Source organism: Ambystoma mexicanum, chromosome 8 (assembly GCF_040938575.1).
Source record: "Ambystoma mexicanum isolate Mex_15411 chromosome 8, UKY_AmexF1_1, whole genome shotgun sequence".
Classification (NCBI taxonomy): domain Eukaryota; kingdom Metazoa; phylum Chordata; class Amphibia; order Caudata; family Ambystomatidae; genus Ambystoma; species Ambystoma mexicanum.
The window spans coordinates 1,500,468,036-1,500,480,796 of NC_090929.1; the positions used below are offsets into that span (position 1 = coordinate 1,500,468,036).

At 57.4% G+C, this 12,761-nt stretch overlaps 1 protein-coding gene and 1 non-coding gene across 3 annotated transcripts in view; one reads left to right on the forward strand and one right to left on the reverse strand.

The window, feature by feature from the left end:
- Positions 1 to 2,802: 2,802 nt before the first annotated feature.
- On the reverse strand, positions 2,803 to 2,952 carry LOC138474863 (5.8S ribosomal RNA). The gene has a single exon (XR_011269093.1). It is a non-coding gene; the product is annotated as a 5.8S ribosomal RNA (ribosomal RNA).
- Positions 2,953 to 11,111: 8,159 nt separating this feature from the next.
- BORCS7 (BLOC-1 related complex subunit 7) overlaps positions 11,112 to 12,761 on the forward strand; it is a 200,751-nt gene continuing 199,101 nt past the window's right edge. The window contains exons 1-2 of one of the 2 annotated variants that reach the window (XM_069611691.1): positions 11,112 to 11,264; positions 11,409 to 11,530. The gene's annotated coding sequence lies outside the window, so the exon portion shown is untranslated. The remainder of the gene's footprint in view (positions 11,265 to 11,408; positions 11,531 to 12,761) is intronic. The other variant, XM_069611690.1, reaches the window with a different exon arrangement.

The following is a 12,761-nucleotide window of genomic DNA, read 5'->3' on the forward strand; positions in this document are numbered from 1 at the left end:
CTGGTCGTATTCCCCTGAAATCCTGTGCCCACCTTGGCCCCATACAGTGCAGGGCCTCCATGAACCACGCGGCGCACGGCCCCCATGAGCTGTGATGCGCCCCAGCTGGCAGAGGGTAAGCAGGCATAATTAAGGGAGTCGGCAGCCACGAAGCGGGCACTAGCAAGCTGCTCTCCTCCCAAACAACGGACATGGAGGTTTATGAATGCATCTGCCACAATGCACCATGACCTACACTTGGAAGGGGACCCCCTACGGCAGGAGACCCGCAGCATACCCAGACCCAGGCAAAGGCCCAAACGCATACCATTCAGCAACATCAGAGGCAAACTGCAGTAATAGAAGGGCGTCAGCACTAAGCCTCCTGGAGCATCCCCCAGGCCAACGGCCAGGGAAGGAACTTGGGGGTGGGGGGATGTCACGTGCACCCAATCTCCAGCATTGGACTCCGCAGGAGAGCGCTGCTCCGCTCCACCGCCAACCCTCATGAAAACTAACCCTGCCATGCAAGATTATCTGAGAAGGAACCTCTAGGGGGGCAAGAGTGTAAGGCCCAGGAGCGGTGGGAGCACGGGGGGCACCCCAGGGAGAAATTCAAGAAGCTCCTGGGCTCTGGGCCAGTATGACACCACGACCTTGACCACTTCAAGGTCACCTTTGAGCGTACTAGCTCCACGGCCCCCAGGGGGCAATCAACCCAGGCTCTAAAGGGGAGCTAGACCCCCGCGGCACACAAGAGGGAGAGAGGAGCATCCCCTTCTTACAGAACACCTGGCCAATACCCCGGGGTCAAGAGGAACCTCAGAGGCCTGGGCAGAAACCCCCCACAGTAAGGTACAGGCAGGCACTCGCCATCACCCGGCAATGTCGTGCAACATACCCAAGGAGGCCAAGAGGGCCCCCCAGGGGCCACGATCTCAAAAAAACAGGAAGGGACCCTCCAAAAGCTATGGAGAAAGGAGGGGAAAGCCCCAGAGGAAGATCCAGCGGTGACAGAGAGGCAGGGGTTGGTGGAACCCCCAATGCTGCCACAGGGGCAAGAGGTCACGAGCAAGGTGCTGCAACAGTGCTTTAAGGCATTCAGTGACCAAATGACAGCAAACCTTAAGACACAATTAAGTCTAATAGGCACAGAACTTGCACAATCCCTGCAGGAAATCAAAGGCGACATAGTTGAATTGGGTGACAGACTTAATACAAATGAAAACGCCATTCAAGAACTCACTGAAGCTACTAGATGGTCCGATTATTCTTTCGCCCCTCTATACCCAGGTCGGGCGATCGATTTACACATCAGGACCACTACAGACCTCCACCAGGCCTAGTTCACCATCTTTTGGGTCCTATCACACACGCCCATGCTCCATCTCCCTGACAGAGTGGGTGAGACAGGTCGGTGGGGCGCCCACCGCAACGGGATCCTATGCAAATCAGCACACGCCGGACATCACCTTCTTTGCACCACAGGGTTTAATTTGGCCCTCTGCCTCGCGCATGTGTTAAGACGCCTTGGCCCGTGTTTCAAGACAGGTCGAGTGGTTACCGACATCACCTCAGACCCCTGGCGCCCTTTGGGGGCCTCCCCGCCCAGGGGCACGATGTGGTTGGGGCGCAACCACGTCACTGAGGGCAGTCCACCACAGTCGCATCGGGAGCCCCGTCTGCCGTCGCCGCCCCGGCGACCCCCAAGAGGTGCCAGGACGGTTGCCGGGGAAGGGCACGGCAGCAGTCAATCTCCCACGGCCCTGCGGACACAGCAAAACTGCTGTCAGGGGTCTGCAACACTCTCTGCCGGAGCAGAAAGCCACCTGCCCCCTCGGGCTTTCCCAGCAGGTCGCGGTGCACTGCCACAGAGGAAATGCGCCTGCGGGGGCCGGGTCTGCCCAGCCTGCAGTGCCGCAAGGGCATCCACCGTTCCAGTCGACCGATCTGCCTCCGTGTTGAATCCTGCAGGCGGACTGCATGGACCCCACCAGTTTACCTCTCACTGGTTTCACGCCCTCTTGAACTCACTCTTCAAAGTTCTTTTCTACTTTCCCTTATGGTACTTGATAGCCATCCGTCTCGCGCCCGTATTTAGCCTTACAGTTTACCACATGCTTTGGGATGCATTCCCAAGCAACCTGACTCCAAGAAGACCTGATCCTGGCATGCCAGAAGCCGCTACCGGCCTAACACCGTCCGCGGGGGGAGACTTGATCAGAAGGTCTTGAGCCCCATGAGCGATGCCGTGGACTCTGTCTTCTGTACGCCACGTTTCCCACGCCTGGGATCTTCCCTCTTCACTGGCCGTTACTGAGGGAATCCTGGTTAGTTTCCTTTCCTCTGCTTAGTAATATGCTTAAATTCAGCAGGTCGCCACGTCTGATCTGAGGCCATAGTCGGGGGGAGAACCAAGCTCAGGGCAGCTGGTCTCAGGCCCATAAATGGGGTTGCCCTAGCCCCATGCCTCTGGAGCAGCGGAATGTGCACTGTCCCGATCTATGGCTGAAGCCCACCCGGTCGCGAGACCCATGCTCCATGGCACTCCTGCGGCAGGCACAGGACCCCACAGTTAGCCACACACAGCATGGCCAGTTGCCCCGGGGTAGGGTGAACATCCACCCAGCCCTCCCGAAACCCGCAAGAGGCGGGGAAACTGGGGCAGCTGGGATGCGCCGGCAGGGAGCCTGCGCGACAGATCCAGGGATCCTGCGATGGTGCTGATTGGGGTTGGACCTTAGGGGGACGAAGGGAAGGGGGTACCTGCGACAGCCCCAGCCACGCCCCTGGGAGGGAACCCCAGGGCGATTGATGTACAAGCAACCCTCAGACAGGCGTAGCCCCGGGAGGAACCCGGGGCGCATGGTGCGTTCGAAGTGTTGATCAATGTGTCCTGCAATTCACACTAATTTTCGCAGCTAACTGCGTTCTTCATCGACATGCGAGCCGAGTAATCCACCAGCAAGAGTCACAGGCAACTTTTTTTTGTTCCAGACGTCAGCCTGACCCTGCCGGTGCAGGAGAGGCTGGGGGGAGGTAGCGCTGTCTGTGGCTGGACAGCCCAGCACCCTGTCTAGCTCAGCCGAGACCATTGTGGTTTTTAAAAGAAATGTTTTTTTAAAAAGTATAATCTAGGCGCTCAGCCCGGGAAACCTGCCCGCCACTGCAGCAGCACAGCGCTTCCCAGGGGGATGGAGGCAGACCTCTCCACCACCGGCTCACCCGGCCCGATCCACTCATCCTTCCCCAACCCCCTCCGCTCCCCTTTTTGGGGGGGGTGACTGGGGGGAACGGCGAGGCGGGCCAGAGACAGTACATGCAGGGGGTCAGGTGGGACTGCTATAGTCTTCAAAGCCCAGCCTGGCTGCACAGGGACCTGGTCCAGGTACCTGGGCAAGAGGGGAGGTCACCAGCTGCGTCAGCGGACCTGGCCATCGCTTGCCCACAGATATGGGCGGCTGGAACCTTGATGCCCGCCGGTCGAGTAAGCCTGATGTGCCATGGCTCAGGGCTTGTGTCTGTTGTGCCGGGCCCCTGTCTGCCTGGGGAGGCGCCCCTCGAGAGCAGTCAGGTTTCCCTCGGTTCCCGGCTGCCACCACTCAGGGCTTCCCTGCTGACCGGGGTGCACCCACCAATGCCCACCCGCTGGCAGGTCAGAGACAGGAGTGCACACCCCCCGGCCAGCGCGGTATGGAGAGGGGGCCGCGCGGGGCTCCCTTTCCAGTGCGTGGTTGGGGATATCCCCGGCAGGTTAACCCAACCCTGCCAGGCGTCCCCATCCATCTGCTGGGTCGTGGACCCCTTACTGTGGAAGGGAATCCCCACTACCCGACGCCTGGTTGCCCATGCACACTGGACCGCTATGCGAGAGGTGCCCCAGGCTGTGGGTGCGCATGCCTGGGATGCAACCGAGGTCGGGCCCGCGGCTCCCCCTCCGGCTGCTCCGCTGTTAATGATCCTTCATGCCCCCACTCACAAGCAGATACCCCAGCCCTACATGTCCCCATTCACACTCAAATGTCCCATTTCTCCTTCCAAACCCACAAAGACCAACATCCGTCCCTCCATACCTACACCAAGAAGCTCCACCTCTAAGAGCCACGCACTTATGCTTCACCTCTACCTCCAGACTCACACTCAGATGGCGCCATCTACCCTCTCTCTATACCCACACCCGATTACCCCATCCCTTCGACAAAATGCTCCCACCCCTCCTACAAACCAACATCCTTCTCTCTAGACATACCTACCCCATCCCTCCATTCACACCCAGATGCCCCCTTCCTTCCCAACAGAGTGCTGCAGCCCTCACTCAGACCCACATGTTCCATCATTCCGACAGGCCCCCATCATATGCCCTGTTCCTCCATTCCAGATCAACGATGCCCCCCTCTGATCCAGACCCCACCAAGATGCCCAATCCCTTCCTAAAGACCCATACCACGATGCCCCATCCTCCCCACACAGCAGGAGGCCCCTATCCCTCCCCGACCAATGAGCACCCATCCCTCCCTCCAGACCCACACCAATGTGCCCTATGCCTCCCTTCACAACAATGTCCCCATCCCTCCTGACCCACATGCATGTGCCCATCCCTCCCTCTCAGACCCACACCAATATCCCACCCTCCAGATGCACAGATATCCCCATCCCACCCACACCAGGATGCCCCAATCCACCCTCCAGACCAATAGACGCCCCATACCTGTTCCAGACCGACACCAATGTGCCACCATCCATTGCAGACCCCACCAAGATCCAACCATCCCTTTATCCACACAGCAAGATTCCCCCATCCCGCCCTCCATACCCACACAAATATATGCTCTCATCCCTCCAGACCCACACAAATGTGCCCCATACCTCACCCAGACCAATGTGCCTGTCGCTCCCATCAAACCCACACCAATGTGCCCCGTACCCTCCCTCCAGACCCACACTGTCCCCATCTGACCCAAACCAGGATGCCCCACCCCTCCCTGCAGACCAACACCAATGTGCCCCCATCCATTGCAGACCCCACCAAGATACCACCATCCCTCCATCCACAAAGCAAGATGCCCCCATCCTGCCCTCCAGACCCACACCTGAATGAACCATCCCTCCCCCAGACACAGACCAGTGTTCCCCCATCCCTCCCTCCAGACCCACACCACTGTACCTCAACCCTCCCTCCAGACCCACACCACTGTCCCCAACCCTCCCTCTAGACCCACACCACTGTGTCCCCAACCGTCCCTCCAGACCCACACCACTGTGTCCCTATGCCTCCCTCCAGACTCACACCACTGTCCCTATCCCTCCCAACCAACCCACATCAATGTGCCCCCATCCCTCCCTCCAGACCCACACCACTGTACCCTATCCCTCCCTCCAAACCCACATCACTGTGACCCATCCGTCTCCAGACCCACACCACTGTCCCCAACCCTCCCTCCAGACCCACACCAGTGTCCCCAACCATCCCTCCAGACCCATACCACTGTGTCCCTATGCCTCCCTCCAAACACCCACCACTGTGTCCCTATCCCTCCCTCCAAACCCACACCACTGTGTCCCTGTCCCTCCCTCCAGACCCACACCACTGTGTCCCTATCCCTCCCTCCAGACCCACAACGCTGTCCCTATACCTCCCTCCAGACCCACACCAATGTACCCCAACCCTCCCTCCAGACCCACACCAATGTGCCCCAATCCTCCCTCCACACCCACACCACTATGTCCCTATCCCTCTCTCCAGGGCCCCTCCCCACCAGTTGCACACCTGCACTGCCCCCCTGGCAACCCTTGCACTCAGGGACTGTTTCTGTATCCCTGTGGCCCCTACTAGCACTTGACCCCTGAGATCTGCACTTGCCCTTGAACTTGCCACCAGCTGTCCACACTTTTATTTATGGTCTCTATTTATTTCACTGTTATCCTATGTACTGCACTTCCCCCTCCCCTTTCCCCCTGCACTTTTTCCCCCTTCCCCCTCCCCCTCACTTGCATGATCTCAATGTCACCTGGCCTAGTAGGATCGTTGTCTGTCTTCCCTGTTTCCCCTCCTTTGCCTCGTCGCGCCTTGAAACACTTATGTATAGGCGCGTTATAAATGCCATATCATATCCAGACCTACACCACTGTGTACCTATGCCTCCCTCCAGACCTACACCACTGCACCCTATCCCTCCCTCTGGACCCACACCACTCTGTCCCTATCCCTCCCTCTGGACCCACACCACTATGTACCCATCGCTCCCTCCAGACCCACGCCACTGTCTCCATCCCTGTCCCCAGACCCACACCAGTGTCCCTATCCCTCCCTCCAGACTCACACCACTGTCCCTATCCCTCCCAACCAACCCACATCAATGTGCCCCCATCCCTCCCTCCAGACCCACACCACTGTACCCTATCCCTCCCTCCAAACCCACACCACTGTGACCCATCCCTGTCTCCAGACCCACACCACTGTGCACCATCCCAGTCCCCAGACCCACACCACTGTGTCCCTATCCCTCCCTTCAGACCCTCACCACTGTACCATATCCCTCCTCCAGACCCACACCAGTGTCCCTATCCCTCCCGACCCACACCACTGTTTCCCTATTCCTCCCTCCAGACCCACACCACTGTACCCTATCCCTCTCTCTAGACCCACACCACTGTACCCTATCCCTCCCTCCAGACCCACACCACTGTGTCCCTATCCCTCCCTCCAGACCCACAACACTGTTCCCCAACCCTCCCTCCAGACCCACAACACTGTTCCCCAACCCTCCCTCCAGACCAACACCACTGTACCCTCCCTCCAGACCCACACCACTGTGTCCCCATCCCTCCCTCCAGACCCACAGCACTGTACCCCAACTCTGCCTCCAGACCAGCACCACTGTATCCTATCCTTCCCTCCAGACCCCACACCACTGTGTCCCTATCCCTCCCACCAGACCCACACAACTGTACCCTATCCCTCCAGACCCACACCACTGTACACCAACCCTCCCTCCAGACCCACACCACTGTACCCGATCCCTCCCTCCAGACCCACACCACTGCACCTGATCCCTCCCTCCAGACCCACAGCAATGTAACCGATCCCTCCCTCCAGACCCACACCAATGTACCCGATCCCTCCCTCCAGACCCACACCAGTGTACCGGATCCCTCCCTCCAGACCCACACCAATGTACCCCAACCCTCCCTACAGACCCACACCACCGTTTCCCTAACCCTCCCTGCAGACCCACACCACTGTACCCTATACCTCCCTCCAGACCCACACCACTGTGTCCCTATCCCTCCCTTCAGACCCACACCACTGTACCCCAATCCTCCCTCCAGACCCACACCACTGTACCCTATCCTTACCCCTACCTCCAGACCCACACCACTGTACCCTATCCCTCCCCACACCACTGTGTCCATATCCCTCCCTCCAGACCCACATCACTGTGTCCCTTTCCTCCCTCCAGACCCACACCACTGTGCCCCTATCCCTCCCTCCAGACCCACACCACTGTGTCCCTATCCCTCCCTCCAGACCCACACCACTGTGTCCCTATCCCTCCAGACCCACACCACTATCCCCCACCCTCCCTACTGACCATCACCACTGTGTCAATATCCATCCCTCCAGACCCGCAAGACTGTGCACCAACCCTCCCTCCAGACCCACATCAGTTTCCCTATCCATCCCTCCAGACAAAAGCTGTGCATGCTTTTTAAAGTAAATGTAATTTCCCCCTCCCCGACTCAAATGGTGTCTTGCAGTAACGCTCACGGTATCCCGAAAAAAATACTAATTGTATTCTCAGCCAGCCAAGAGTACACGGATTGCTGCTGCTCTTGCAGCCTGGCAGCCAAGAGCACACAGATGCTCCTGCAGCCTGGCAGGCAAGAGCACCCATCCCTCCCTCCAGACCCACACCAATGTGCCCTATGCCTCCATTCACAACAATGTCCCCATCCCTCTTGACCCACATGCATGTGCCCATCCATCCCTCTCAGACCCACACCAATATGCCCCATCCCACCCTCCAGATGCACAGATATCCCCATCCCACCCACACCAGGATGCCCCAATCCACCCTCCAGACCAATAGATGCCCCATACCTGTTCCAGACCGACACCAATGTGCCACCATCCATTGCAGACCCCACCAAGATCCAACCATCCCTTTATCCACACAGCAAGATTCCCCCATCCCGCCCTCCATACCCACACAAATATATGCTCTCATCCCTCCAGACCCACACAAATGTGCCCCATACCTCACCCAGACCAATGTGCCTGTCGCTCCCATCAAACCCACACCAATGTGCCCCGTCCCCTCCCTCCAGACCCACACTGTCCCCATCTGACCCAAACCAGGATGCCCCACCCCTCCCTGCAGACCAACACCAATGTGCCCCCATCCATTGCAGACCCCACCAAGATGCCACCAACCCTCCATCCACAAAGCAGGATGCCCCCATCCTGCCCTCCAGACCCACACCTCAATGAACCATCCCTCCCCCAGACACAGACCAGTGTTCCCCCATCCCTCCCTCCAGACCCACACCACTGTACCTCAACCCTCCCTCCAGACCCACACCACTGTCCCCAACCCTCCCTCCAGACCCACACCACTGTGTCCCCAACCGTCCCTCCAGACCCACACCACTGTGTCCCTATGCCTCCCTCCAAACTCCCACCACTGTGTCCCAATTCTTCACTCCAAACCCACACCACTGTGTCCCTATCCCTCCCTCCAGACCCACACCACTGTGTCCCTATCCCTCCCTCCAGACCCACCACGCTGTCCCTATACCTCCCTCCAGACCCACACCAATGTACCCCAACCCTCCCTCCAGACCCACACCAATGTGCCCCAATCCTCCCTCCACACCCACACCACTATGTCCCTATCCCTCCCTCCAGGGCCCCTCCCCACCAGTTGCACACCTGCACTGCCCCCCTGGCAACCCTTGCACTCAGGGACTGTTTCTGTAGCCCTGTGGCCCCTACTAGCACTTGACCCCTGAGATCTGCACTTGCCCTTGAACTTGCCACCAGCTGTCCACACTTTTATTTATGGTCTCTATTTATTTCACTGTTTTCCTATGTACTGCACTTCCCCCTCCCCTTTCCCCCTGCACTTTTCCCCCTTCCCCCTCCCCCTCACTTGCATGATCTCAATGTCACCTGGCCTAGTAGGATCGCTGTCTGTCTTCCCTGTTTCCCCTCCCTTGCCTCGTCGCGCCTTGAAACACTTATGTATAGGCGCGTTATAAATGCCATATCATATCCAGACCTACACCACTGTGTACCTATGCCTCCCTCCAGACCTACACCACTGCACCCTATCCCTCCCTCTGGACCCACACCACTCTGTCCCTATCCCTCCCTCTGGACCCACACCACTATGTCCCCATCGCTCCCTCCAGACCCACGCCACTGTCTCCATCCCTGTCCCCAGACCCACACCAGTGTCCCTATCCCTCCCTCCAGACTCACACCACTGTCCCTATCCCTCCCAACCAACCCACATCAATGTGCCCCCATCCCTCCCTCCAGACCCACACCACTGTACACTATCCCTCCCTCCAAACCCACACCACTGTGACCCATCCCTGTCTCCAGACCCACACCACTGTGCCCCATCCCAGTCCCCAGACCCACACCACTGTGTCCCTATCCCTCCCTCCAGACCCTCACCACTGTACCATATCCCTCCTCCAGACCCACACCAGTGTCCCTATCCCTCCCGACCCACACCACTGTTTCCCTATTCCTCCCTCCAGACCCACACCACTGTACCCTATCCCTCTCTCTAGACCCACACCACTGTACCCTATCCCTCCCTCCAGACCCACACCACTGTGTCCCTATCCCTCCCTCCAGACCCACAACACTGTTCCCCAACCCTCCCTCCAGACCCACACCAGTGTCCCTATCCCTCCCTCCAGACCAACACCACTGTACCCTCCCTCCAGACCCACACCACTGTGTCCCCATCCCTCCCTCCAGACCCACAGCACTGTACCCCAACTCTGCCTCCAGACCAGCACCACTGTACCCTATCCCTCCCACCAGACCCACACAACTGTACCCTATCCCTCCAGACCCACACCACTGTACCTGATCCCTCCCTCCAGACCCACAGCAATGTAACCGATCCCTCCCTCCAGACCCACACCAGTGTACCGGATCCCTCCTTCCAGACCCACACCAATGTACCCCAACCCTCCCTACAGACCCACACCACCGTTTCCCTAACCCTCCCTGCAGACCCACACCACTGTACCCTATCCCTCCCTCCAGACCCACACCACTGTGTCCCTATCCCTCCCTTCAGGCCCACACCACTGTACCCCAATCCTCCCTCCAGACCCACACCACTGTACCCTATCCCTACCCCTACCTCCAGACCCACACCACTGTACCCTATCCCTCCCCACACCACTGTGACCATATCCCTCCCTCCAGACCCACATCACTGTGTCCCTTTCCTCCCTCCAGACCCACACCACTGTGTCCCTATCCCTCCCTCCAGACCCACACCACTGTGTCCCTATCCCTCCAGACCCACACCACTGTCCCCCACCCTCCCTACTGACCATCACCACTGTGTCAATATCCATCCCTCCAGACCCGCAAGACTGTGCACCAACCCTCCCCCAGACCCACATCAGTTTCCCTATCCATCCCTCCAGACAAAAGCTGAGCATGCTTTTTAAAGTAAATGTAATTTCCCACTCCCCGACTCAAATGGTGTCTTGCAGGAACGCTCACGGTATCCCGAAAAAAATACCAATTGTATTCTCAGCCAGCCAAGAGTACACGGATTGCTGCTGATCTTGCAGCCTGGCAGCCAAGAGCACACAGATGCTCCTGCAGCCTGGCAGGCAAGAGCACACAGATGCTCTTGCAGCCTGGCAGCCAGTGCCTTCCCGGTTCCCGCTTAGAAAAGTGACGAGGGACAAGACGAAGTCAGACACTCCAGGGTCTTGCAGAAACCTTTCCTGTATCCCAAAGAAAATGCCCACTTGCACCGGCAACCACAGCCTTCCCGCTTCCCGAAACCCGCTCTGCCGACAGTGCTCTGTAAGCGTTTCTTTGCTCCGGAAATATCACAATGGTGAGTAGGAAGTCACGTGACGAAGAGGGGGCGGGCCGTTGTTATGGTCCTTTTCTCGAATAGGAACTAGTCGCTACAGTAAATTTGATCTTGCAGCGTTTTGTATTCCCATGCCACTTTTGCAAAACGGCGTATGGAAGATATAGCGGTGCGGTTAACCAAGCAGCAATATCAAAAGTAAGTTTATCAACACCGAGACAAAACACTGAGGTGGAAGAGCAGATGCCACGTAGTGGCATGTTTTCACAACTGGCGAATACAATGTATAGACACGATATGAGTTCGCATTTTCTTTTCTCTCCTTCTGCACCACTTATACAGGACAGCGTGTAGCGTCCCTTAAAAAGTGGTTACAGACAGATGTCTGCGACATTTGGCGGATAACAACATTGAATCATTCGTGCGCATGGCTCCGTGACAAGGTACAGCTCACAAGGAAAGAGGTAATAAAAGACTTATCCCTGTGCGATGTTTCATGGTGTGAAACCTACCATATGAGATGCATAAATTGTGTGTGCACCTTTTCTGTTTTGACTTTTAGCGATGTAGACCATCTTGTTCTATGATATCTCGAGTGAATTTCTTTAATTTGAAAGAACGCATCATGGGAGCGGTCAGGGCATCACTGCCAATTGCCTTTTGCAATGCTTCAATTTCATTGTACTTGGACCTGGATCCTCCACCATGGCAAAGCGCTGGGCTCTTTGTCCACTAACTGCCTGGTTAAGAGAACAAGGCGTTAGCTACAGAAGGGAATTCCCCACACATCTCTTCTCATACCGGGGAAGGAGATGGACTGTTAAAAGCCTAAAAGATAAGGAAAGCTGGGTAAGAGAGGGAGGGGGGCAAATACACTGGACCTAAGTAGGACCAGGTGGGCTCTAAGAGATGGTTGAAGGTGGGCAGAGGCAGGAAGGTGAAGGACCCGTCTCAACAGACCTGAAGAAAAGGGGCCTGGTGCCTATGGTAAAATATCTTGGTAGGGTGGAGGCAGTGAGTGGCATAGGTAGGAGCAGGGCTCTTTGAGTTTTGGTGGTTGATGTGGATCTCCTGGATGTGAGTTGGTGGCGGGGCGGGGGGTAGAGGGGTTTCCTGATAGGTTGACATAGGGATCCCTCCAAGTCGAATTTCTCACAGTTCGAGTTCTTCCTGGGACCTATGTGTTTGTTAATTTGTTGTTGTTTACTGTTTATGTTGGGATGGGGGGGCTATAATAACTTGCAAAAAGTTACTTTGGTGTGGGCTGGATATGGATTCATCCTGTACATGACAGATGAGGGTGGCGTTTCTCAGAACTTCCTAGCCTTGCTGTGACCCTAGGTTCTAGGTTGTGCCCATGGGTGAAGTGACAAACAATGGAGAGGACTGAGTGCAGATGGGGATGTGGAATGTCCAGGGCCTGAATTCTCCCAGGAAAAGGAAGTCGGTTCTCAGGAAACTGGGGGATATGTCTCTCTCCATAGTGTTCTTGCAAGAGGGGGGCATGGCCAGGGTCCATGCTGTAAGCACGTGTCTGGTGTGAGCTCCCGCTTGGATCCAGAGCCGGCCGTGGGGCGGGCCGGGCGACCGCCCGGGACGCCATGCCCCCCAGGGCGCCATTAGCACCCACCAAGCCAGCTCGGGGGAGTCTTTGAAGGGCTCCCTCGAGCTTGCATAGTGGGAGAAGGCGGGTCA